This window comes from Carassius gibelio, chromosome A17 (assembly GCF_023724105.1).
Source record: "Carassius gibelio isolate Cgi1373 ecotype wild population from Czech Republic chromosome A17, carGib1.2-hapl.c, whole genome shotgun sequence".
Classification (NCBI taxonomy): domain Eukaryota; kingdom Metazoa; phylum Chordata; class Actinopteri; order Cypriniformes; family Cyprinidae; genus Carassius; species Carassius gibelio.
This window is the reverse complement of record NC_068387.1, coordinates 20,320,721-20,348,282: the sequence shown is the minus strand read 5'-3', so window position 1 is coordinate 20,348,282 and position 27,562 is coordinate 20,320,721. Positions and strand designations below refer to the sequence as shown.

The following is a 27,562-nucleotide window of genomic DNA, read 5'->3' as shown; positions in this document are numbered from 1 at the left end:
TTTTTCGGAAACCAATATATTTTTTTTTTTTTACAAAAAAACAACAACAACAAAAATAAATAAATAAACACAATAAATAACAAAAACCACACACAAAATCCTTGGTCTAAAAGCTTATTTTTTTCTATCCACAGTGCAGAAAGCACTTTTCCTCTGAAAGCATTCTTTCACAAAGATTGAACCAAGTATTGCGGAAGTATTGCGGGAAGTTCTCTCTCTCTCATTTCTTTCCTATGCTTCTTTTCTTTCCAAAGAAGTAAAGGCATTGCCTGAGTTCTGGGAATGCAGACATTATCAAAGCCTCATTTCCTTGATGTCGGGTGGCTCATTACTCGCCCTGACATCATAAGTGCATTACACTAGACACGTCCTGTCCCTAGATCAGTCCAACTTCCATTACATTTCCCAGAGCTGATTCTATAGAGATTATCTCACTCTAGCTACTTCTGTCTCTCTGAATCTGTTATCTGATTCATCGACTTCCTCCCCCTATCCTCCTCCTGTCTGCCAGTCTCTCCTTCTTCATCTCACTCTCTCCTCAAAGTCAAGTTCAAGATTTAACCTTCTGTCAAAATGCATTTCTGGGAAATGGATGAGTTGGTTTGGAATTATTATTTCTCTGTAAAAAGTGAGCATAATGCACACAGTTTCATGTAGTTCTATAGCAGCGGTGGATCTTTCATCTTGGCTCCTGAGTGCTCCATCCTCCCACCTCGACTCTAATTACTGTGATTACACTGCCATCTTTAAAAGTCTTCATTGACTCAACATGACCATTTATTTTCGAGCAAAGAAGAACTTATCTATGTCAAGCCAATTCTGCTTGCTTTAAATAGAAGTGTAGAGGCACAAGGGTAAAGGAACAGCACAGGAAATACATCACTGCCTGCACTTACATTGCCATTTATACTTCATCTGAGCCTAGTGCTTTATCTTCTTGTAAAATGTTGAATATGCCATTCTGGTTTATTTTTTATTTATTTATTTTTTTTACTTATTGTAGTTTGCCTATTTCATATTCTATGTATTTTTTTTTTTTTTGTTTCACTACTTCATTTTGTTAGATTTCTCTGAAAATACTTTTTAGTCTATTTCATTTTTCATTTCAAGTAAAAATGATCGTGATTTAATAATGGTCTTTACAATACAATTCTATAAATTAATAAAATAAATAAAAAAATACAAAGATTTTGGATGATTCATCAACATGAACATCTATTTTTGATCCAGGAAGAACTTAATAAATACATCACTTCCCGCTCTTCTGGTTAAAACATTTATTTTTTTATTTCTAATAGTCCATCTATTTCACAATCCATTGTATTATTGTATGGAGAGAGACATTTTTATAATCATAGGCTGTTTTGTGCAAGATTTTATTGAAATATACTAACACAGTTTCAATGGCAAGATACAGACTAACTTGGGTGATTTCCTGCCATCTTTTATCCCATAATGTTTGAGAGTAGCATGCAACACATAATTGAACATGATGTTACCATGACATTTGGGTCAGTAAACTTAACTCTGCTGTAAGAGCTTTAAAAGCACATCCCATACACAAAACTCTGTTACAAAATAAATGATGCAGAGTGGATACGCAGAGATAGCAGCCTACACAAAAACAGGTCGGGACATTTTCCCATCCAATGCGTCACGATGTTGACAAAGAGTGGTGAGCAGCTTGAGCCCACCGCCAGATAAGTGCACAATCATGGTATAATCACACAAGTGTTTAACACGAAAATACTCCACAATACGTAAATACACACAAGGAAGGCATCCCAAACAGCACTGAAGTATTAACTCCTTGGAGTAAATGGAAAATCTTGCGAGTTTTGGAAATAAAATCAGGTTTTAAGTGCCGACTAGGATCAGGATTTAGTCAGGCTTATCTCAGGATATAACCATATGAGAAAGCATTATTAAAAAATGTGCTTCTAGCTTATGAAAATTTAAGCAAAGTGAGATAATGTAAGCAGATTAACAGCCAGGAAATGACATACAGTACAGAGGTTGGGTAAATAGCACTTTTTATTGACTTAAGTTCAGCAGCTGCAGAACCAACAAAGGACGGTATTGTTCATTTGTAAATGTTATTTGAACAGTGGTGGTGATGGCGGTGGGGGTTGTCCTTAGTTTTCTTTCATCCACATTGTACCATTCACAAATCCATATAGTCTAACTTTGCATATGACTGGTAGGAATGAAACTATATGTTTAAGCGACTATGCATACTACAAAATCTATTCAAAAGTATCTGTTTTGTCTTTATTTGTAAGTTTAGTGGCTACCCAGAATATGACAAAGCCTGAATCCCATCGGGGATAGTGATCTATGTGGTTTTGTAGCTGTCAGAACAGGCTAGCTTTCCCCAGAGACTCCTTATCTCACATGTAAACTGATGACGGCAGAACAGGTCACGCACACATACACACATATATATATATATATATATATATATAAACACACATCTCCACCTGTCAGTCCACCAACAAAGACTTTTACTGACAAGAAAGAAAGATATTGCATCTTTAAATCCAAATATACATATCAATAAGATTAATTATGGGCTCAAGTCAGTAATACTGGATCTATTGTGAACTTTTTTAATGAATTTACAATCTCATATTTTAAATTCAGATTGGCATGTGTAATATTAAATACAGTTCTATATTGATTTAACAGTCCTTCTGGCAACAGAAGAGCAGCTATACGTAGTGATATAGCAGAGGTATAATGTGTCTCTGTATCTTGGCTGGTGTGTTTAAGAGAGGAATATCCACATCAATAATACATGGCAACGTTATGCAACTAGAATACCTGATGGCGGCTGTTGTCTGTGCCAGAGATGGAAAGTGAAATATGCTGCGAAATGAATATACCACTTTTCAGTACACAGCAACAATAAAAATGACAAATTAGGACCGTGACATCACACTGATGTTATGTGAAATTACATTATGGGCAGTAATTTTCATATGAATGGAAGCTGTTATAATGTCAATTGAAAGTTCTAGAAGTTCAAAATAATATTCAGTTTTCAATTCTCACTTTTACATCGATGATGAGTCACCTGCTTTGAAATAGAAACCTACTCAATCCTCAGTGATTTTTTTTTTTTTTTTATAATTATAATTTTTTTTATTGTAGGTTCATGTTACTTTGAGTCATAGGAAAGGGAAAAAAAATTCTTTAGTGCAATTGACTGATGGCATAATTGCACTTTAACTAGTATTTGTGAGAATGACACTGTCCACCTTCTACATTTAAGTATTCCTCTCCTCAGGTTGTGGAAGATCTGTTTATGATGAGCTTTGATTCATCATGTGACTTTCTCATAACCACATGTTCTTGGTTGTTGTCAGTGCATTTCAGTAGCACAAAACATATATTACTACTTAGGTTGATTATTATATTTTTTCTTTAATTGTTCCATATATACACTGTAAATTTAAGTTTAGTCTGTAATAATTAAAATGTTGATACCATATTTTTTACGGTAAGTTTCTGTCAACCACAGCTACCGGTATTTTGCCGTAAATGTGACCTTTTTCTTGTCTTTTTCTTTTTTTTTCTTTTTTTGTTTACAGTGCAAGCTATGCGAGACGCAGGCTCCCAACTAATGTTAAGAGCATTTTAAAAATGAAATATTCCCATTAAGTTTGAATATTATTTTGGTATGTTCTCTGAACATTTGAAGCATACAGTTTTTTAAAGAAATTTTTTCTTGGTTATGCAAAGCCAAGGGGACATTATGAGAACACATTATTTTAATTTAAAGACCAAATAACTTTAACATTCTATTAAGATTTCATTTGTTAACATGCACTAGCTAACATCATAACATATGTTTACAGCGTGTTAACCTTAACATTAAAATGTTAGTTAAAAGTTTAAAACAGTAAAAAATACAGTTGTTTGTTTTTTTAGTCAGTTCACACTGAATTAACTAATGTTAACAGATACAACTTTTGATTTTGAAATGTAGGCCTATTAGTAAATGTAGAAATTATCCCTAACTAATAAGAATTGTTCATTGTTAGTTTATGTTAACTGAACTATTTAACAAATGAAACTTCCTGTAAAGTGTTACCTTGGCATTTGAGAGAACATTCACTGTTAGCTGAGCTACTTATCAGGTTGCAAGATCACATGAAAAAAAAAAGACATCACTGTATGAAGTTACCGTAATATATTTCAAATGCATTATTGATTTATGAATGACTAATTGAATACCTCCACAACCTCCCATTCAGAAACAAACTATCTATTGCAACACTAATAAAAGAAACATTATTTGAACAGTGCATGATGGGACTTTAGGACGAGTTAAATGAAATGTCAGGTTCGATACATGATTGAATCAAGTTCATAATGGGCTTCTGGTAAAAATTGGGATGTGAGTTAATCGATGTCCAACTGCTGGAGATAGGCGCAGACACACGCCACTTCTCTAGAGATTCAGAATAAATAATACCTTGGTTCACTGTCTTTGCCATCTAACCCGACACCTCTGGAGCAATAAAGCATATTAAGACAGAGATCAATGAGGGATCATTTTCCTCTCATCTTCCTCCATCACTCATCGTTGCTCGGTTTTGTCTCTATAAATTGATTGTGCATACTCTCCCTACTTCCTCCTTTATAAAGGATCACTGCACAATGAATCATTCACTCTGTACTTTGGAAGAAATAATGGACAACAATGTTCAAGATATCACAGGAGGCCATACACATGAGTATTTTGAGTACTCAAATACTTTTTTTTTTAAGTATTTTACATTTTTAAAACACTTTAATTTGAAGACAAAACATAATTCTAAAACAGTCCTTTGAATACTCGATACAGACAAAAAGGTATAGATAAGCAAACAAATACTTTTCAAAAAATCTTTGCTAAGTGACAGTAAAGACTTTTTAATGTCCCAAAAGATTTCTAATTCAAATAAATGCTATTCTTATGAACGTTTTATTCATTAAACTAAATCCTGGTTTCCACAAAATGATTAAGCAGCACAACTGTTTTCAACATAACAACAAGAAATGTTTCTTGAGCACCAAATTAGCATATTAGAATGATTTCTGAAGAATCATTTGACACTGGATACTAGAGTAATGGCTGCTTAAAAATCAGCTTTATCATTACTGGAATAAATTACATTCTAAAATATATTAATAGAGAACAGTTATTTTAAATTGTAATAATATTTCACAGTAGTAACGGTATTGATTATTTGAAACATGCAAAGCATTTATCTTTAAAAGCACTCTTTTAAATGCTCATAACATTTAAGTCAGTTATACGTTATAAGTCAGTATAGATTATAAATACTTTTAAAACAGTCCTTCGAGTATATATGCACACACACACACACACACAAAACTAAATTTATCATTATTTATTATTTTTTTTATAATTTATAAAACTTATTTGAATCCTCATTTATCTATGATCTTTGAGAATCTTGAATATTCTGAGATGTGTTTTAAAGTTAATATATTTTTCCATCTTCCTTTTTGTCCAAGAACACTTTTAGTATCTCCCACTGGACTAAGCAAATCAGATTCAAAATCAGATTCAGTATTTAGTTAAAGTCTCATAGAGAGCCACTCACTCCACAGTATGTTTTACAATGGCAAGGATTCCCAAGAGACTGTTTAGCAAACATAAACTAAATGTAGGCTGAAGCAGGCATGCTGCCAGCATCAAGGTGTGAAGTCAGAGCTTTTAGAAAGGTGTGAAACATTGTGCAGTAAACAGCTGTAATAACAACACTGACAACACACTCAAAAGAAAGAAGTAGTTTCTGTATGTGCTGAGCATGACAGAATTCCCAGTGCAAAACTGATCAACACTGTAAACAAAGAATGTTAAAACGATCAGAGCTCTTAAAAGGGTTAAATACTATAAAAATGGTAGTTTTCCTGAAAATGAAAATTTGAGAATCACATCTAGAATCACAATTCACACTTCGCTGGGAGTTTAATTTATTGATGATCTGACCACTCATTACACTGAATCTGCTCCGACAAACAAACAAACTACAGGAGAGTAGAATAATGTCGTTGGACTTGAACTTGAAAAATTTATTGATGTCTTCCCATGGCTGAAACAAGATAACTTTTGATGTTCTTTCATGTTTATTTTGTGCCATAACTAGAGATGATCCGTTCACATGATGCCACTTGAACTGAGCCGCTACAGCGATCTGTGATATTAAAGAGCCACAAAATAGTCTTTATTGTTTGAAAAGAAATTGTAAAGCTGAGACTTTGTTTCATACCAAAAGTAAACTTCTCTGTCTTGTCTTTTGGGACACTGTCAGTGTCCTCTGCATCACTATGTATTTTTCACTGTGTGAGAACATGATGTGTGACGTGAGAGCAGCATGGCTTCTCAGACGTAGAAGCAGTAACAAAGATGGGTGGATCTTTGTTAAATGCAAGATATACACTCAACATTGTGAGATATACATGTTTTCCCTCCCAATCCTGAGTTTACAACTCATACAACTTTACAACTGTACATCTGGAAGTTAATTCAAATGATTCAAAATGATTCAAAAAAGTTCATTCAAAATGGCTAAACCAGTGGAAAATTGTCTTTCCCTCAAGAGAGCACAAATTCTCTTACATAAGACAACATTGGCATGTTTTTGAAGCAGGGCACAATTCTTCACCGCCTGTTTATTGAAACGGTCTGAGCTTAGCCTGAATCAGTAAGATTAGTATTGATTTTTGCGAGGCAGAGTGGCAGTTAACTAAGAGTGGTCTGACCTGCCTCGAGACTTACTGCACTTTTGTTATCGCTGGACAAATCTCAAGAGAAACTCACAGACAATGCATTTCATCTAAGCCTAATTAATGATCGTGGGCTTCATTTACAGGGCTCTACATAAGCAAGCTCTTCTTTAATTACACCAAATGATCATTGCAAAAACGAGAAGAGGCCTGACGTGACCAGCACCTGCTAACGATTGTCATGTCAAGCTGCTCGCTGTATTCTCTAGACTATATTTTGTACATGAATATATATGAATATTAATGCTTTGCATAATAAGTAATAATAATAATAATAAGTATTTATAAAGGAATTACATTTTTGGGCCCAAGGCATATGCTAAGTTCAATCAGTTCCAAAAAGAATGGCAAAGCCTTTGCTAATTCAAAGAAAAAAAGTTGATAAAAAGATTGAATCTAATATATACAGTATTATAGCTAGAAGTTTAAAAGCAATGTTTTGTAGACTTAAAAAAAAAACAAGATTATTATTATTTTGGAAAGCTGTTATACCCTGTGTCAGTACTAACTTTCTATAAAATAAATAATACTTGATTTCTACACAGTATCATTTAACAGTGTCAGAAAGGTGCTAAACATTTGATACTGTTTTCACTACCCTAATATTAGTTTCACTGCTAAATGCTCGAAAATTGGTTTGAACTTTACACATTTAAACAGGAGATGAACACACACACGCTGTAAGGTCATTCACTTCTGGTCTGTTTCCAAAGCAACAGTAAAGCCATTTTTATGATTACAGAGATTAAATCTCTGAATAAATATGTTTTGGCCGTTTCATCAGAGTTGGTCTTGGGGGGAATTATGAGTGTCTAAGAGGGCCTGCAAACCGCATGCTTGCTGTTTCTAAATCATCATGTTCTCTTCTAATGGAATTTCACAGTATTAAATGAACTCATTTCCCACTGCAGCCTGAGAGCGCAGAGGAGCAGCATGCATACCCACGGATTTATTGTTCCTTGGTCATGCACACTTCTTTCTGCTCTCTTTGGGCTTTTTTATCCCTTCTCTTTATCTGAAGTATTTTCTGTCTTCCATGAACTATAACAGACACTTGTGAGCCTGGATGACTGAGTTGTTGTAACTCTTCCTCTTATCGTGTGAAAAAAAAGAAGGTTTGTTTCATGGGGCTCAAGGTCTGGAAATCAAACGTTGCAGGTTCAAACCTCGATAAATTAATAATATATACAGGGTGGGTGTCTATATTTGATTTGTTGCAATAAATAAATAAATAATATATAACTGTGTGTGTGCTTTATTCCATAAATATTATTTATTATAAATAATGAATTATTAATATATTTGCGAATATGTAAATGGAAAATGGAATGTAATTTCGCAGTATTAAATGAACTAATTTCTCTCTCAGTAAACTTGAGAACGCATATATATATATATATATATATATATATATATATATATATATATATATATATATATATATATATATATATATATATATATATATATATATATATATATATACATATACATACACATTGATAAGTGAGTTGAGCAGTTTTTTCTTTACCTGGAGCATTATGATTGGCAGGATTACATGAATACCTTGCTCCTAGAGTTTCCTTGAGAACTCCATACAAAGATATCAGATATCTGAAATATTCAGAAGGACTCTGGAAGCCCTCGGGTAACACACCAACCTTACCTGTTGGAATAATAGGTTGCAATGAGAAAAGTCGCAGCTGCATAAGAGCAAATGAAGATAATCCTAGGGGAAAATTATTCTTTGGGAGAGCAGTAATCTCCATCTCAAATGCTGAGTTTTACCATGCGGACAGCCAGAAGAAAAGTGGCTCAATCCAACCCTGCACTGCAATCCAGAATCTATGATACTGCACTAACAGAAGAGCCAAATTGGAGGGAAAACACGTAATGTGATTTTCCATTAGCAGATTAAAATGTCTTTCATGGCTGCCGCTGCTCTTAAATCTATCGCCACGCTTAAACCACGGCGTATCAACCCAACCTAAAAACGTCAGGAAACGGCCATGCATGTGTGGTTTCCTTGTCTTGTGATGAAAGATGGTTTAAAAGTGATCTTCACATGTAAACACCACCCTCTCTGAAATACAGAATGTTCGAGTGATTTGAAAATGAATATGATAAAATATTACCAAATATACATGAATGCTTTCTCATAAATGTATTTAGAACAAAACTACACAATGGATTTCAAGGAATAGTTCACCCCAAAATGCTGGAAAATGTACTCACCCTCAAGCCATCCAAGATGTATAAGTGTGCTTGTTCATCACAACAGATTTGGAGAAATTTGCTGACCAATGGATCCTCTGCAGTGAATGGGTGCCGTCAGAATGAGAATCCAAACAGCTGATAAAAACATCACAATAATCCACAAGCAGTCCACACAACTCCAGTCTGTCAATTAAAGTGTTGTGAAGTAAATGATATATATGGATTTTAATGTGAGAAGACAACAGGGGATGGACTTTTTCACTGGAGTGTTATTATGGATCAATGGCTCATATTTTAGCTAAAAACTTTAAAATATTAAAATTATAATGTCATATTGATGAATTTAAGTAAATTACTTGTGGATTATTGTGATGCTTTTATCAGCTATTTAGATTCTCAATCTGATGGCACCCATTCACTGCAGAGGATCCATTGGTCAGCAAATTTCTCCATTTGAGAACAGTTATGGATGTCCTCATCTAGTAGCAGTATGTATTCTGCCTTATGTAAAAGTAAGGTCAAGGTCAAATATTTGTATAATAAAAGATTTGTAATTACAGTCACAAATACAGTTCACCATGAAACACATGTTCAAATGTTATTATAAAACTGGATAGCAGCATACGACAGGTATAGTAGAGTGGTGATGATGGTGTACTCCCCTTTCATTCATCCGTAGTGAATTAAAGAAATTACATTCTATGATGTGGGGCAATTGATTACAACATTTAATTTACTTCTTATGCCTTATTTCTTCTCCTCACTTAACTGCAGCAACAAAACCTGATAATATAATAGCTGGACAAATGATATACATCAAATCACCATATCCATTTTTTTTTTTTTTAAAGAAACATATTACAATATTTTTTATTATATACAGCTAACACAATGAGCAACACTGAGTAAAATATGAATAATGATAAAAAATAAATAAATATGTTTATAGTTAGAATGCCAGTGTTTTCCATGCACAGTTAAAGCACATCTTTGCAAACCTTACTGAAACTAAACCAAAGAACACACCTGAAGCTGAAGTTCTACTTCTCTGGTCACCTTTTTGTACCCAAGGTAGGCTTCAGACCTATTACCAGGGTGATTACATTTGGCAGCTCCAGCCTCAGCGTTTTGATCAAGATGGATGGATTTTTTATTCTGGGCAGACACAGGCTTAACGTTGGCTCTGGGTTTGCCTACAGAGGTCGAGTCTAATTAAGAGATGGAAATAAAGTGATAAGGAAAAAGCAGCCATTGTCCTTTTCTGACTCAGAAGAGAGAGAGAGATGGGGAGAGATTTTCCATTTCTGACTCTTCAGGAGAAAGAAATTCTAAACAGTGGAAGAGGGATTGAGACAACAGAACATCATTGAAGTGTCTTGCATTAGAAATATGAATATTACCACACACATTATATACCAGTGTGTGTGTTTGAGTGTGTGTTGTATAAAATGAGATAATGACATTACAATTAATGAATAAAAAAAGAATGCACAGGCAATATTGACTAAATATTTTTTATCAGACAAAATAATGATTAAAAATAGATATAAAAAATTACCATAGCTAGAAAAGACAGTTTGTCTCATTTAGAGCTCTGAAAGGAGAAAATACTATTTTAATAAAAGCACAAAGGCATATTAAAGAATTGTATTGTCTCATTAAAAATGGTAAAAATAAATAAAATAATTAAATAATAATAAAAAAGTAAATAAATGAAATAAAATGATAAAGCTTATTTTTTTTAACAGCCATTACTCCAGTCTTCCTTCAGAAATCATTCTAATATAATAAAAATACACTATTGGTTCATTCAAGACCAACACAGATAAATCAATCAATCTTTCCTTCTTTTTTTTTAAGCGCTATCTCCATCTTTCTGGGCTATAAGCTCAGCTATTGCAAACCAAGGAAATTTTCCTGACATGACAAACAACAACAACACGTGAGAAAGAGTTTACAACAGAAATTGTAAAGAGCTAATATCAAGGGGACAGAAAAATGTAATAGTGCACTTACGAGTGCATCCCATCCACAGAAATTATTAACTACAAGTTTGCACAGCTCCTGGAAACACACTATAGCTGCAATTCGTGCCTGACAGGATTAACTGTGGACACAGTAAATGACACATTATGGTGGATGGTGAAGCTGGGATTCAGCAATTTGGTTTCAGCTGTGCAGCTGAGCAGAGAGTGTGGAAGAGACTTGTTGAGCAGATAACTGCGTCCATCCGATGCTTGGCAGCTAAAATCTTCTCTCTAGCCTCAGGGCATTAGTATGGCAGGGTTTGGACTTCCTGACTGCTGGCTGTTGCCTTCAGGCTGGGGGAAGTGAGGGGTTTTCTGTGATGCATGCCACTGTAGCCCCTCAACCTTAAAAAAAGCTAACCTGGGAAGGAAGAACAGGGTGTAATTGATCCAAAACTTGCCCTCTGCATAAAAAAAGACAGTGTTGTACTCTTTAACATCTGATACAGGTCTAGTTTAACAGCATTTATGCAGTTATAAGCTCCTGATTCTACTGGATCCAATGCATTCCGAGAATATAACATATATAACTGTTAAATGTAATGGAATCTAAAGTTATTAAAGAGAAAGAAAGAAAGAAAGAAAGAAAGAAAGAAAGAAAGAAAGAAAGAAAGAACCCATTAAAGTAGTAGTTTGTCCAAAAAATAACACACCCTCATGTCATTTAAAAATGATTATTATTATTATTTATTTTTTTATTTTTTTAAGACTGCCCAAGCTCCATTTTACATTTAATGTACTTTCCCACATATTCAAAGTTCATCATGATCTACATTTAGTTTAAAGTTAAGGATTAAAATAACTAAAACTAAATCAACAAAAACACAATAAACTTAAAAAATAACTAAAACACAACAAAATTATTGACTAAAATGAAAACTAAAAATATTAAATCCACTGTTTCACTCAAAGAAAATCTACTAGAAGTTACAAAATAAAGTCTGTTTTAATATTATTCTGTAACTGTTATATTAAATTGAATATTGAATTTCCATGAAATTCTGTAGAGCTGTGATGTGCACATTGCAGCTCAGTGTTGATTCCAGCAGTGATTTCACAAGTCTGAGATACTGCACAATGCAAACTTACAATATTGTGAAAATTATCATTTGGACAATAAAAAAATAAAATAAATAGAAGCGAGCATACATGGAGCATTTGCTCACACGGACAGATCACGATTTATCAATCACATGATCAGTCACCTTTCATGACTATGGCTGTCAGTAGACAACAAAACAAACAACAAAAAAGACTCTCATTAAAAAGAGTTCTTGATCAACCCACATTGCACTTGGCAGTGTCCTGAGTTCAGTGAAGAGGGTGTAATGCCCTGGTTCAAGGCTTTCAGTTTGAATAGGACAGGAAGTTGAGGAAGTAACAGACCCATCTGGCCAGTGTGAAGCTGTGGAGTCACACCATAAGTTCATACAGAGAGACCAACGCTCTAACAGAGAGATCTACGAGACTTGGTTTCTAAGAGAGAGACAGAGAAAGATAAGTAAGACAAAGATCCAGTAGAGGAGAGGTGATATTACACTGGTTAAAGTAAGCTGGCTGTAAATGATTTAGATTGTGTTGACTCTGGCTCCATGGTGTACAGTAAGTGAGGACTTTAGACAAACCACACTAGGTCATGAAATATTAACAGTGTGTGAGAGACAGAGAGCAGTGTCGAGGCCGTAGTACTGTAAGTCCTTGGGGTGAAACGCGTCTCACATTGTCACAGCTAACAGCTTTGAACTGACAAACAGTAAGTGAAATCACGTTCATTTCCTTACACGTTCCCTTGGGGAAAAGAGAGATGAGAGGAGTGAGAAATGAGAGGAGAGGAAATTCACTCTAATTTCTGAGTATTCAAACTGTAGAAAGCTTTTTGAGGTGGACAAGTTTGACTTCTCAGGCCATAGCTGCTGTGTCAGACTGGAGATGTCACACTGTGGGATCATATCTACCATCTGACAGGAGCACAGCGACCGCATGAACACAACACAGGCTGAAAGCAGGAACTGGTGGTCACGAATTGTCACTCATCCTACTTTGCCAAAAACCTTGCAAAAATGTCAACAGTAATTTGTTGCATGCTCAGCACAGTTCAAAGGTTATATATATAGCAATTGTTAAATATATATATATATATATATATATATATATATATATATATATATATATATATATATATAATCTTATATATTTATTCTTACATAATAACACAGAAGTCACGGAAGTAAATTTTGCATATAATATACATGTAAAAATATATACACAAAAATTATGAATTACACAGCTATTCAAAGGTCGATGTTTTGCTGCAAAATGCTGCATGTATTTGATCGAAAATACATTAAAACTATGAAAACCTTGTTTTAACCATGGGATAAAAACTTAAAGGTAACTGCAGTTTATATCTGACAATTCTAACTTTTCCCCTCTTAATTTTAAATATTATTACAATTTAACGTGTTTTCTATTCTTACCATCTTTAATAACATAACTCATTCCTGTGATGGCCAAGCTGATTTTAATTTATTTAATTAAAAAATAAATAAATAAATAAAGAATGCAAACTGCATTTATGTGCAAAATAAATATTTTGCTACATTATACTCTCTAGTGTCTCTAGTGTTACTTTTGATCAATTTGATCAATACTTGCTGAATATAAGTATTAAGTTATTGAAAAAATATCTTACTGACCCCAAACTTTTGAACAGTAGTGTAATAGTGTAGTGTGTGGGCCTGTTTTTGTGACATATCAGGACACAGGGTATGACTCAGGTATTTCAAGGAGAGGGTGACTTATGAGGACATAACCCATGTCACCGTTTTTTTAAACACTTACAACCATACAGAATGAGTTTTTTGAGAAAGTAAAAATGCACAAAGTTTAGGTGTAGGTGTTAGGATTAGGTGTAGGGTTGGTGTAGGGCGATAGAATATAGAGTTTATACAGTATTAAAACCATTACGCCTATGGGATGTCCCCACTTTTCACAAAAACAAACGTCTGTGTGTGTGTGTGTGTGTGTGTTTGTGTGTGTGTCTGTGTGTGTGTGTGTGTGTGTGTGTGTGTGTGTGTGTAAGTGATTCCATTACAGCCAAAGCGGATTTTTCCATGTGACACTAGAGTTAACTTTGGATCCTGCATGTATATATTTAAGAGTATAACTTTGTGGATTTTGTGAATAATCCATATTTAACAAATAAAAATAAGATAGAGATTGTCATCACAGCTGAGAAGGAGATTAATTACTGTCTGTCTGTGATCGGACAGAGAATGACAGAAAGAGTGAACGCAGCATACACCCCCACTCCTCGTTTCTCATCACCTTGCATATGTTAGAAACCTGAAAACGACTAACTTTACAGGAAGCTGAGGCATTAAAGCACTTTTGATACCAATATGTCACAACATTCTTAATCTGGTAGAATGTTTAGGGGTGCATAAATGCATCTTTGCTGTGTTATGATATCCAACAATTCTATGTGGGCAGCTCAGTGGTTGGCAGAAAAAAAAATGGAGTCTGATGGAGGGGTGGAAAAAACTTAATGTCACTTACCTAAACCAACAAATAAGTCTTGTAGTCCTGAATTATTTACTTGGTTAAGACTAAAGCTCACTTCAAGTTTCCTAACATTTCTATATCTGAATTATTGCATTTACAAAATGGCAACTCAGAAACTTTAATCCTGTTCACGTACTCTTTATTGGAAAGTATTTATTTCTTGGGAAGTGGCCACAATGGCAGAACTCTTCAGACAATAGATTGAGTACATCATAAATAGATGAAAAAAGTTTTTTTTAAATTAGTGGTTACTTAAAAAAAAATGGCATCAAGTGAACACATATGTTGAACTTATAATAAATAACACCACGGATCTTTGCATCACATATTTAAGAGATTTTAAAGTACATTAATACACTCAGATATGTCATTAAACTTAATTTATATTTATATTTTAATGGACATGCACTACAGATCTGTAAATCACTATACAGGCTAATCTTTAGAATTATTAATGAAAGGTATTACAAAACGCTAAACATGGGACTCGTGATTAGTCTGATTAATTACTCAGACCTCTTTAAATGCTGAAGTGTGTAACTAGCATTGATGGTTCATACTTAAGGAGCTGCTGACAACTATGCTTTAATGAAAATAACCACTTAATTAACTTTATAGGCTGTGTATTACAATGATTAAACCACATTCAAGCAATTGTCAAATCTGTACTGAAGTTGGTGGACAGTGGCTCACTGCATATTTGCATATGCATAAACTGCAAAGTGTGAAATCTAAATTTGATTAAAAAAAGCTAGGCAAACATATAAATGGATCAGAAAAGATGCTCTTTTCTTCTAATTTTCTCCAGCCACCATTAAGTATTTTGAAAAGTGCAGGGGCACCTCCAGAACCGTGATCACAGATCGCTTGGGGAAGTCGTGGCCTACTGGTCGTGGCCTACTGGTTAGAGGGTTGGACTCCCAATCGAAGGGTTGTGGGTTCTAGTCTCGGGCCGGACGGAATTGTGGGTGGGGGGAGTGCATGTACAGTGCTCTCTCTCCACCTTCAATACCACGACTTAGGTGCCCTTGAGCAAGGCATCAAACCCCCAACTGCTCCCCGGGCGCCGCAGCATAAATGGCTGCCCACTGCTCCGGGTGTGTGCTCACAGTGTGTGTGTGTGTGTGTTCACTGCTCTGTGTGTGTGCATTTCGGATGGGTTAAATGCAGAGCACAAATTCTGAGTATGGGTCACCATACTTGGCTGAATGTCACTTCACTTGTACAGTGAGGCTGAAAATAACACTTAACAGTGTGAGGCTACAGAATGAATGCTAATGTCACTTTGCTTTCATGGGGAGACTAAGAAAAATAACCTAATTTCTTCATGACGTTGCTTCACAGAGTGTGTGTTTCAAAGAAAAGTGAGTGGGCTGTATAGTCCACAAAGAAAGAACAAGACCCATATGTCTGTATTTTAAAGGAATGGTTCACTCAAAAAGGAAAATTCTGTCATTATTTACTCACCTTCATATTGTTCCAAACAAAAACACTGTAATGGCACCATAAAAGTGGTCTATGTGACTAAAGCACTCTATTAACTCTTTTATGAGTTTTCATGTTATATTTTATCGTCTTACATAACAATTCTTTAAAAATGTCAACTTTTGTCATCCAAACCAAAAAAAAGAAAGAAACCTTACTGGTCTGAGTGTAAGTAAATGATGGCAGAATTTAAGTTTTTGGATGAATGGTTTCAGTGAGTCAGGCTTTTTGTGCTAGATTGCTACAGCTTGTATTTAAAACCCCAACCACCATAATAGATGATAACGCAAACATTTCAGCTCACATCAAACTAAATCAGTTGGTGATGGTCCGGTTACTTCTCTAGGTCTGTCTTTCTCTTTCTGCTGTTTCTGCGAGCACAGCAATTGCTAATGGATTTTAGATTCTGCATTCTGCACTTTGCTGCCATTTGGTTTTAATAAAGAAGCGCTGAGGCAGACGACATTGAGTTTCATGTCTGGGTGCTTCTTTCTTTCTGTATCGCCGTGAAATCCTTTACAAGCAGAAGTGAGAGTCTCTGCGCTGACAACTGTCAGGGGCCCTCCTTCAAATCCGAACGATTTTTTCCTCCAAATCATCGTGTTCTTCATTATAATGGTGAGAATAAATCAATATGATCACTGCTCACTGCTGTGGAAAGTACAATATAGTAGAATATAGTGGCATTCATTTCAGGGTGGGTGAGGGGTAAGTTGTGTGCCTGTGTGTCTGAGTGCATTTAAATGTCCACGTTAATGAACGAGAGATCTTACGGCGCGTGTCTGTGGGTTACTGGTGTGAGAGGAATGACACTGTAATTTTTTTAACACTGAGATGACATCAGGGACTTGGCAATGAGGTGTTTAAGAGCAGACACACTCTTAATGTGTGGGAACCGGTTCGTTTGAGTGCTGCTGAAACTCCAACCTTGTGACTTTTCAAGTAATGTGGCAGTGAATATCGCAGAACCTCACTATTATAGAGAGAAGATATTTAAAAGAAAGAAATTCTGATAAATATAAAGACTAAATCTGTGTAAAATAAATTTATTTTACTGCTACTTTAAGTCAGTATTAAATATTATTAAATAGAAATACATATTTTTAATAAATAAATTAAATATACAGTTCCTTTCAAAAGTTTGAGGTCAGTAAGATTTTGAATTGTTTCTGAAAAAAAAAGCCTCTTATGCTCACCAAGGTGCCATTGGGGTGGGGGTTCGGGGGTGATGTTGGGGGGCGCAGTAAAAACAGCAGTATTGGGAAATCTTATTAATTTTAAAATTATATTTGAGAAATAGAATTTATTCCTGTGATCCAAAAGCTGAATTTTCAGTATCATTACTCCAGTCTTCTGTGTCACATGATAATTCAGAAATCATTCTAATATGCTGATTTGGGTTCTCAAGAAACATTTCTTATTTTTAAAAATGTTGCAAACAGTTGTGCCGCTTAACATTTTAGTGGACACCATTAAAATAGTTCTTCAGGATTCTTTAATGAAACACATTTACGTGACAGATTTTATTTATTTTTTTTTAACAGTATAGTCTTTACTCTTTTACTCTTTTTATCCATTTACAACCCTTGCCAAATAAATAAACTTATGGACCAAAAAACAGATATTAAAATGCAACCACTTTGCTGTGGCTGATGTCTCACCTGGCGATGGCATGAGTACAGCAGCGGGACATCCTGATGAAGGAGCTGGAGCTGGCTCTAGTCTGCAGGATAGTCTCGACGCCTCTCAGCAGGTCGTTGGTTTTCAGAAGCAGCAGCATCTGTCAGGGAACCCGGTTCAGCAGCTCACTGATCTGAGGGATGTACAGCGCCGCATTCGTTCAGATCTCCACATCCTGAGGGGTAAAACAAAACAGTGCTGCTAGAAGATTGCATTATTAAGCGTATATTAATATGATTATAATGAACAGAATAATTGGTATATTCTTCAAAAATGTGCCTTTTGTGTTACACAGATAAAGGAAAGTCATTCATATGGGTTTAAATATATAATGAGAGAAATGTAATTTTGGGGCTACTCTTTTAAGTAGACTACATTAGAGATGATAGCCTTGCCTTTCTAAAGGCACATCCACCTAAATAAGTTATTAAAATATTCAGAATTAGGGGGCAGAGTGCAGAGAAGAGTGTGCATTAGAGAGAGAGAGAGAGAGAGAGAGAGAGAGAGAGAGAGAGAGAGAGAGAGAAAGATAAAGAGAGAGAGAGAAAGAGAGAGAGCAGGGTGCAGGGAAATGGAATAGCTTATTTCACAGACAACTGAAAAACTAAGTGCTTGAAACTGCGACTGTGAAGATTAGCTGTTTTGGCTCAGTCACTTCAGCAACATCAGCCTCCCGAGTTGATACTCCCAGCTAATTTTTTATTAATAACCATGCATGAAAACCTCCATTCCTCCCCCTGCCTGACTGAAAAAATAAAAAAATAAATCGTGGTTTCACTGGGCACTTTCAAGTCCAGGCTATAAGCAGATCTTTATACCTGTGCATTCTTTCACTAAGCAGTATGCTGTAATTTACCTTACTTGCCGAATTATTTCACTTTTTTTTTTCTTATATATTATTCCTTCATTCATTCTTTATTATATTCATTAGATTTATTACTTTAAGATTTACTTCTTATTTATTCATTTTTTAACGTCTATATATTCAGCTTTGGGTTTGACTGACATCAACAACAAAAACATATGGGAAGCAGTTCATAAGCATGTTAATTTCTTACTATATATAACCATTTTAATTTTGTATTCACATCTCAGATCAATCTCTAAATGTAAAGCACTTTAACCACTGTTTATGAACAATTGCTGTTATCTAGATTTCCATTTCAATACAAATGTTGTTTTTAAATATTCTGTAAAAAGAATCCTGTATAACTGCTTTCTCAAAAATATAAAGCACCACACTGTTTTCAACTATAATAATTGTAAAATTAATAATAATAATAATAATAATAATAATAAATGTTTCTTGAACACCAGAGGAATGGGTTATAATTATATTGTATCTAATTAAATATAATTAATATAAAGCTATGAAAACTTTTTTTTATTATATATAATAATATTTAACAATATTGTTGTTTTTACTGTATTTATTTATCTGAATAAAATAGACAATAATGAACAACTCAACACAGACACTGACAGTACAGACAAAAACACTTACCGTTATGAAATTTTGTGGTCTCGGTTTGACAACAGCAGCAATTTGATTCAACAGCTATTAATTCCACTGACCAGTAGACCAAGTGATTAAAATCACAATTCACAATTAACAATCACAAACCTCGATTAAGGTAATTAAACTTAATGTAGTCCTTGCAAAAACATAAGCCGATAGTACCATAAAATGACAACATTGTAGGAGACAAGGTACAAAGAGCTGTACAACTGCACATTTTGACTTATTTACTCAGAATACAAAATGTGATTCAATTTTAACCACTGGTATACATTCCAATTAACTTTAAGAGCCTATGTGTAAAAATCTAAAGTGATCCTACATTGTATGAAAAAGTAGCCTAGTGGTTAAAGATCTGGACTAGTAACTAAAAGGCTGCATGTAAAAACTCCACAAGAACCTGGGGTTGTTCTGGATAATGTTCTTTTGAAACATGTTTTAAGTCTCTATAAACCATAATGATAGGTTTACACATACATATGAGCTGTGATGGCACTGCAGTATTATCAGCTCTTGGCTATGCTGGATTGTGGTGTGAAGAGCAGGTGAGGTGAATGTGACAGTAGGTGGATTCTGCCGAACATTACAGACACCCTGTGTCCTGGGGGGCCGGCAACCAGAGTGGAATCTCTTCTTATGAAATCTTTCTATATACACAGCCTGTCTTCAAAATTAGATCTTACTACCAAAATAAAATGATAATAGTATTATATTAAGGTCCGACTGTTCATGCAAACAGCCCCTGATGGTATCACTTGGGCATGGCTCCAACAGTTGGCATCATCCTGGTTGTGTCTGGCTCAATATTACCCCAGGGCTAATCTATCCTGAGAGGGCCTGGAGCCAAGAGACATGTCTGGGGCCTGCAGAGACCCATGAAGACCCCCCAGCAGTCCAGGGCCCACCACAAGCTGCTGCAACAGCCAGGATAGGTGTAGAGCTGCCTCAATGCCAAACACATGTCTCTGGAATAAGGCTGGCCATACAATTTGTACCACCGAGATGAGAAAACAGGCCCAGAGGAACAGAATGATCCAGATATATCAAATAACAGATAACACATACAGTACAGTGCACAAACAGTCACTAGTTTAGGAATAGAAATGCACTGGTCACACTAAAAAAACAGGTCCCTAGAAGTCATTCGTTTTGGAATCATTTTGATAACATTACCTGTACTTTATGGTTTTGATTTACCAAATGGAATCTCAAAAGAGTCCAAAGACTTCAGAAAGTCTGACTACACTAGGCAACAATCTAGGTTTAATCTACATGTTGTAGATTCAGTATCGGCTAGACACTGACTAGATATACAGCCATTGGTCATTGGTCAAACATTGCTAATCACCTAAAGTAAGCAGCAAAGCGGGTCAGGATGCCAAAATCCCAAACAGGTTCTGTTATAAAAGGGAATACAATGCAAAGACAATATCCCAAAAGTGAGGTCCCAGAAATTACTTCAGTACCCTGGCAGGATAACACGTCTGGTCATTTAAGTGCACTCCAGCAGCAACAGTATTTTAATAACTGATTGCTCTGCTGTGACTTGAGCTTGAAAAACTTGTGCAAGCTCTATTTTCCTGTCCATTTATCTGCTAATCCTTAAATCTCAATCTCTAAAATTCCATCGGGGGGTGGGTGGGGGGGATAAGGTGCTAAATTAAGTGGATTTAAATTTGCTATCGCTTGGGTGGGATTTACAGGCGCCGGCAGCAGCAGCAAGCAAAAGTGAGGGGTTCGGATTAAAATAGGACACTGAACACTTGGTCTATGACCACAAGCTACTGCTCCAACATCCAACTCATATGCCCTCACATCTCTTTGCATATATATCCTGCCACTTGCAGCAACAGTAAGACAGTGACACATGCGCTCCATCTATTTGCACACTTTCTCTTTAAAGAAAGACTAACTTGACAGGCTCACTGCCTTGTTTACTGTGGTGCTGCATAACTGGTTATAGTCCAAAACTGACTTTGGGTTTGTTCCAATGTCCCCCATCTCTGGACTGAGTCTGTCTGGATTAAAAGCCCACTAAGAGATTTCCACCTCTCATTTTTTGGACGAATGTAAGCCCAGACCCTAGAGAGTTCTATGGACTATATACACGCATGCAAAATTTATTGAGTAATTAATTAATTTAGATATTTTTAAGAAACTGAAAAAAGCACAAATGTCAGGGCATGACAAAACTTCTCCAGGCCCCCAAAATACCCTTAGACTCCAGAGGGTTAAGTAATCATTTATTTATTAATGTTTAACATACTGGCTTGCAAGTAATTTTTACTCTATGCAAAAGCAATATCTAGCCAAATAAACATGTAGAATGAATATATATATATATAAAAACTTTTTTTTTTTTTTTTTTTTTTTACTTCTGCATGCCTGGAAAACACCTAAAAAAGTTTGTCATCCAGGCTAATCTTATTAACTTTGCACATTATTATTTCTCTTCGTTATATGCTATTTTTTTTTACATGCCTGATGATGCATTCTGCCTTTCAGCAACCGAGCCCCATCTCTCAGCTTTCGCCTTCTGCTTTTGAAGTTAGCCGGCACTTCAAAGTTCAACTACAAGGCATCTCTCCACTTTAAAGACGAGGGGTAATCATGAGGTAAGTCACCCCGCTGCTCCGTTCATACGCCATTGTGCCCTGATGACTCTTGGGTGGACGCGGTGCGCTGCATAAAAGGGTCAATCGCTCTGTGTGGATGTGAATTGGACAAAATCAGAGACAGACTGACTGGGTCGTGCTACCAGCTCCGACAGCTGGAGAGAGAGACAGTCCTGATTAGCCATGCCTCTCTCTTATCTCTGCCTGTTCGGTACAGCCGAAGATGAGAATATGGTCATGTCCTAGCGGCCCTCCCTCTGGGGATCTTGGTGAACAGCCAGAGAAGGCCAGGACTGCACATAACTAACCGGCCAACAGAGTGTTACCCATCAAATCAGTCAGCATTCAGGAGCATTGAGATTGATAGTCAGTCCTTAGTCGAATACTTAATGAAGAAAAATGCACAGCTTGCCCTAGGAAAAAAATAAGGAAGAGGACGTTAAAATAACAATGTGACAGTCCTTCTGCATATTCATAAATGCTCCAAATAGACATTCCATTTCATCCCCGTGAGGAGTCAAAGTCACTACATAAAAGGATTAACCGCTTAACGCTCTCTGCTCTGCAGCTTTCTGTATCAAGGCACTAAGCAAATGGGTCGATCTGATCAAACGAGTGGAGGTCCACTGGGAGATTTGGAGAAGCGTAGTAGAAGCCACCTTCTGATCTGAGTAAAGGCCTATATGTGGTACAAATAAGCAAGAAACTAAAAAAAAAAAAAAAAAAACTAAAAAAACTTTAAAAGAATGTATCTCTGTGGGTCTTTATAATGAGAATAATGTGATATTAGGATTATTAGTTAATTGATCTAGGCATCAAAACTATTTTAGAGCATGGAGAAAATCTTAAAAGTCAGAACTTTTGCATATATTTTATACACTAATGTGTTTACATCAACTAAATCAACATAGTACCAGAACTGTTTATTGAACAAATGTAACAAATATGCCACACAAAAAAAAAAGAAAGAAAAAAAAACTTTACTTATGAAATATCTATTTCATGGATATATATTATATAAAAATGTGAATTTGTTTAGTGTGAATTTATTCCACATTAAGACAATACACCTTGAGACATTTACAAGTGAAAAGGGCAAAATGCAAAACCACATAAATAATGGGCCACTAAGTTGTATAAACATATTTTAAAAGAACTGGATGATGCAGACAAAAGCAATTTTTTTTTCTGAATGCTTTACAGAATTGAAAAAATCTGAAATTACTTGAAAGTTTGAATAGAGATGGGGTTGGAGGTACTTTTCTTTTTTTTGAAAAATGGCCCTGGAGGTACCATAAATACCAAGCTGACTTGCCAAATGTGACACTGGTTTCTTGTGGCCAAATGTTGATAAGAGCAAAAGAACTTGACTTGGCTAAACCATCAGACCTTGAATTGAATTTGTTCCACATTAAGACAATATGCCTGAGACATTTCAAGCGTTAACACCAAGGAAAGCACTATAGAAAATGTCTGGGTTATGATTCGATTTTACTGTGGCCATCCGACTGCACAGACGCAAGACGAAACATCTACTGTAAACGGAATTAAAATGTCATGTCTTTACTCATCCACTGAGAAAGCATGCAAGCACGGGGCTTTTAATGGATGTTTACTAGAGCTGCGGTTGGTAATAACGTCAGCTGGTTTAGTAATAATCGAGATTTATGTGACTGCGTAAGTGATGGGAGGGGACTGGGACAGTAACTATTAAATTCTTTGCACACAGAAATTGGTTCAACTGCTTAATTCAAGCTCACTGGACGGAGGAATATTTAGAGCTCAGCTTTCTGACAGTAAGCCACACCAGGACAACCCAACTTTTTATAGCTGTCCGCGAAATAAAAAGGCCAGAGCCACTCAGAAGAGAGCTTAAGTTCTTTCTTTCAGCTGAGTGTGTGCCCTGTCACAAAGCCGGAGGCTCAACATTAGATACTGAATGGTACTTCAGAAATCGAGGCCCAGAATGAAACAAACACACATTTTTTTTTTGGTTGTTGTTGTTGTTGTTTTTTCCCCTCGCTCCCTCTCTAAAGCATGGGAAAAAAGGTGAGTCTGACAGGTGTGAAGTCATGTAGGGATAGGCTTTCAAAACTCAGCCTTCTGTAAACATACTGAATCTCTGAATCGGCTCTTCTCTGATGGACAGACAAAAACTGCTGACCACAGGAGACCTAGACATGCTAGCATATAGGTTTATATAGCAGACAGGTCGGACAGTCTCTCCCTTAACTATATGCCGCTGCGGGGCAGACATTATGAAACATGGGGCTGATCAGCAAGGACAACGCCATGAACAGCCAAAAAAAGCTCTCCCCTGGGACAAACACAAAAGCAATTACACAGGAGCGAGGCTATTCGTCATGCCTGAAACCACAATTCATTATTCACAAATACGTAGGCTTTTCAGGGCTCTATGTTAACCGAGTAAGCTTAGCAGGGGGTAAGAGGCCACGCTTACCAAAAGAGCTACCTAACTAACTACTAATAAATACAAAAACACACACGCACACACATACATAATGTCATTTTTTATTACATTTTTTAGAAATTGTTTAGTATATATATTTTTCTATATATGCATAAATATTCGCTCCACAGGACTATGGCTCAATAAAGTTATACATTTATATATATTCTAGACTCAGTCACACACTTCTACCTGCAGATTTCAAGGAAAGAGCATTGTTTCGCAAGAAAATGGCACTTTTCTCCACCGTCAAGGACTAAAAAAAAACACAGTCAGACAAAACAATCCATTTAAAGATTGGAAAGAATGACAGAAAAGACTTTAGCACATACTGTATGAACAATGCAGTGCTCTAGGAACTTGCATTTAGGCCGTCGTATAATTTCTGGGAAGTTTAAAGGGCAAAGCTATTATGTTCAATTCCATGTTCTCAGCAACATCTAAGAGGGTCAGCTTTGTCAGACACATTTTCCATCACGCAGAACTCATCGCTCATTCTACAAAATGACTGGCAAAAAATAATGAAATAAATAGAATAAAATCCCTGTCTTGGATATTAGAAAAGAGATAATGATGTTAATTATTACTATAATAAATTATTATTTAAATTATTGGTTACACTTTATTTCATTAGTCCACTTTAGACATTCTACTGACTATAAGTAACTTTGTAACTATATGTCAACTACATATCAACTAAATCTCAGAAATTTGCAACTACATGTCTACCATCTCTCAAAGTAGACGGTTAGGGTAGGTTTAGGGTTACTGTTAGGGGTAGGTTTGGGCTTAGTATAAGTTGACAATAAGTTTACAAAGAAAGTGTTAGAAGATATTAAGCAGACAGTCTACTAATACACTACTAACTGCTAGTTGACATGTAGTTGCAAAGTTACTCACTGCTAGTAGAGTGTCTAAAGTGGACTATCAAAATAAAGTGTTACCAAATTATTATTATCATTATAATTGAAAATCTAAATGTGTAGTAATAATAAACTCCCATTAGAGTAATACAGACAGGCAAGTAGTGTAATGCCAGGCAGACAGGTAGTGCACTCACATTCACTGCTCTAGACACCCCCTGGGTCTCTGTTTTCACTTAGCATGCTCTGGTTCAAAGCTCAGTAGTTACTTTTTCTTTTTAGCATAAACCCAATTTCAGATAACGGACCCAAAGCCAACAAAAAACTTTGATTAGGACTGAGGAGAAACCTCTGGAGACGGTGGTGTTTGCAAAGGAGGCCTCTCCTCATCTGTTGGATGAGATCGATTCAAAGGAGATTTTCTTTGTTTCGCCTCACCAAGTAAAACCGTAAGTCATCCCTACTGCATTCACGTGATAAACTTTATGTTTACGTACAGACAAACGCTTGACTTGTCACAAAGTTTCTATGTAAAAACTCATTCCCTGCTAATGTTTTGCATGGTATTGATCGTCTGTTTTGGTGGACTATAGAAACTCTGTTTCACTTGATCTACCTTGGCTTAACTCTCAGTTTCCTCTCACTCATCCATCTTCCTTAGGCTCTATTCTACCCATATCTATGATCTACAGACAGGTTACGTCTCTAGCTCTCACTTCCTCCCAGTCTTTGCCGTCTCATCGCCCCCTCCTCATCGCCTTTTTACAGAAATGATTGCAGCTCTCAATTCATCCACAAAGCGAGCTTTTCTCCAGCACAATGAATGTAAATTGCACTCATTTCAATTTCAGCACTAATGTTCTTGATGTTTGTTCCTGTTTCACAGCAAAACAAACCAAATGGAATACAGTTCCGTTTGGTGGATTGCAAAATTAGGATTTAGAGCATATTTTGCAGCCAAGTCACTCTGCCATCCCTGAGAGAAACTCTAGTTCATTTGGCTGTGGTCTGATATATGATTATGTTCTGTCTAATCAGGCATGTAATTAGACAGCAACAAGTAAAAAAATTATAAAAATGATGAAAAGAATGACATAAAAAAAATGCATGTCAGTGTCATATATGAACATGATCCCAGTATTTGTGGTCTAGATGAATCCAATCCAGCCAGCAGCAGTTGTGAAATATGGAATTAAAATAGTGTTATGCTATATTCTGTTTAACTTTCTGTTTTTAGCTGAGATGTATTCTAAAAAGTTCTTTGCATTGCTGTATATCACACATCAATTCTAGCACCCACACATTTCTTTATCTTTGTATAGACATTGATAAGTAAAATCTCTATATACGAACACTTTGTTCATAAATTAAAAAGATCAGAGGCAGTTGTAAAGTTAAATTAAGAAATTAGTTGCTATAAAAAATTAGTTGCTATAAATTAAATGATTTGTGACCCTGGAGCACACAAAAAAAAAAAAAAAAAAAAAAAATGAATAAATAAAACCACAAAATTTTTATAGGTAATCAATTTAGATAATAATAAGCTTTCCATAGAAGTATGGTTTATTAGGATCTGACAATATTTGGCCGAGATACAACTATTTGAAAATCTGGAATCAGAGGATGCAAAAAAAAAAACAAAAAAAAAAAAAACAGAAAAGTAAATAGAAAATAGAGAAAATCGCCTTTAAAGTTGTCCACATGAAGTCCTTAGTAATGCATTTTACTAATGATAATAGATTTTTGATATTTTTATGGTAGGAAATTACAAAAACAAAATATCTTCATGGAACATAAAATCTCTTTCAAAGAGATTAAAACAGGCCTTCATAGAATGTTACCCTCCCACCTGACTCAGAGGTTACCGTAATCATGGAACATGATCTTTACTATAGAAAATTCTATCATTTTGACCCATAAAATGTATTTTTAGCTATTTTTACAAATATAAATTGTGCTACTTATGACTGGTTTTGTGGTCCAGGGTCACATTTTGGTAGCCATTTTATACATTTTATTAAAAATACAATAAAATCTAAGAATTTAATATTCTAGGAACAATTACAGTTGATTTGTAAACAACTGTACATCTGTAAAGTAGTCCATATATAATTTTAAGTTTAAGAAGCTGTTCATGTTGATAATGTTCATAAAAGTGTCTTCATAGAAGAATATAAAATCTGTTCATACAGATCATATAATAATCATAATGTAATATAATAATAAAAAAAATTACTAAATAACTATTTAGTTTTAGAAATGAATTCATATGTAGGCTCAAGTTGTTTTCGTCAACAACACTCATTTCAAGAATTTAA

General features: G+C 35.3%; 1 pseudogene; it reads right to left on the bottom strand.

Annotated features, from left to right (window-relative positions):
• Positions 1-11,415: 11,415 nt before the first annotated feature.
• The window catches only part of LOC128031718 (aarF domain-containing protein kinase 1-like), a 96,761-nt pseudogene continuing 80,614 nt past the window's right edge, over positions 11,416-27,562 (bottom strand).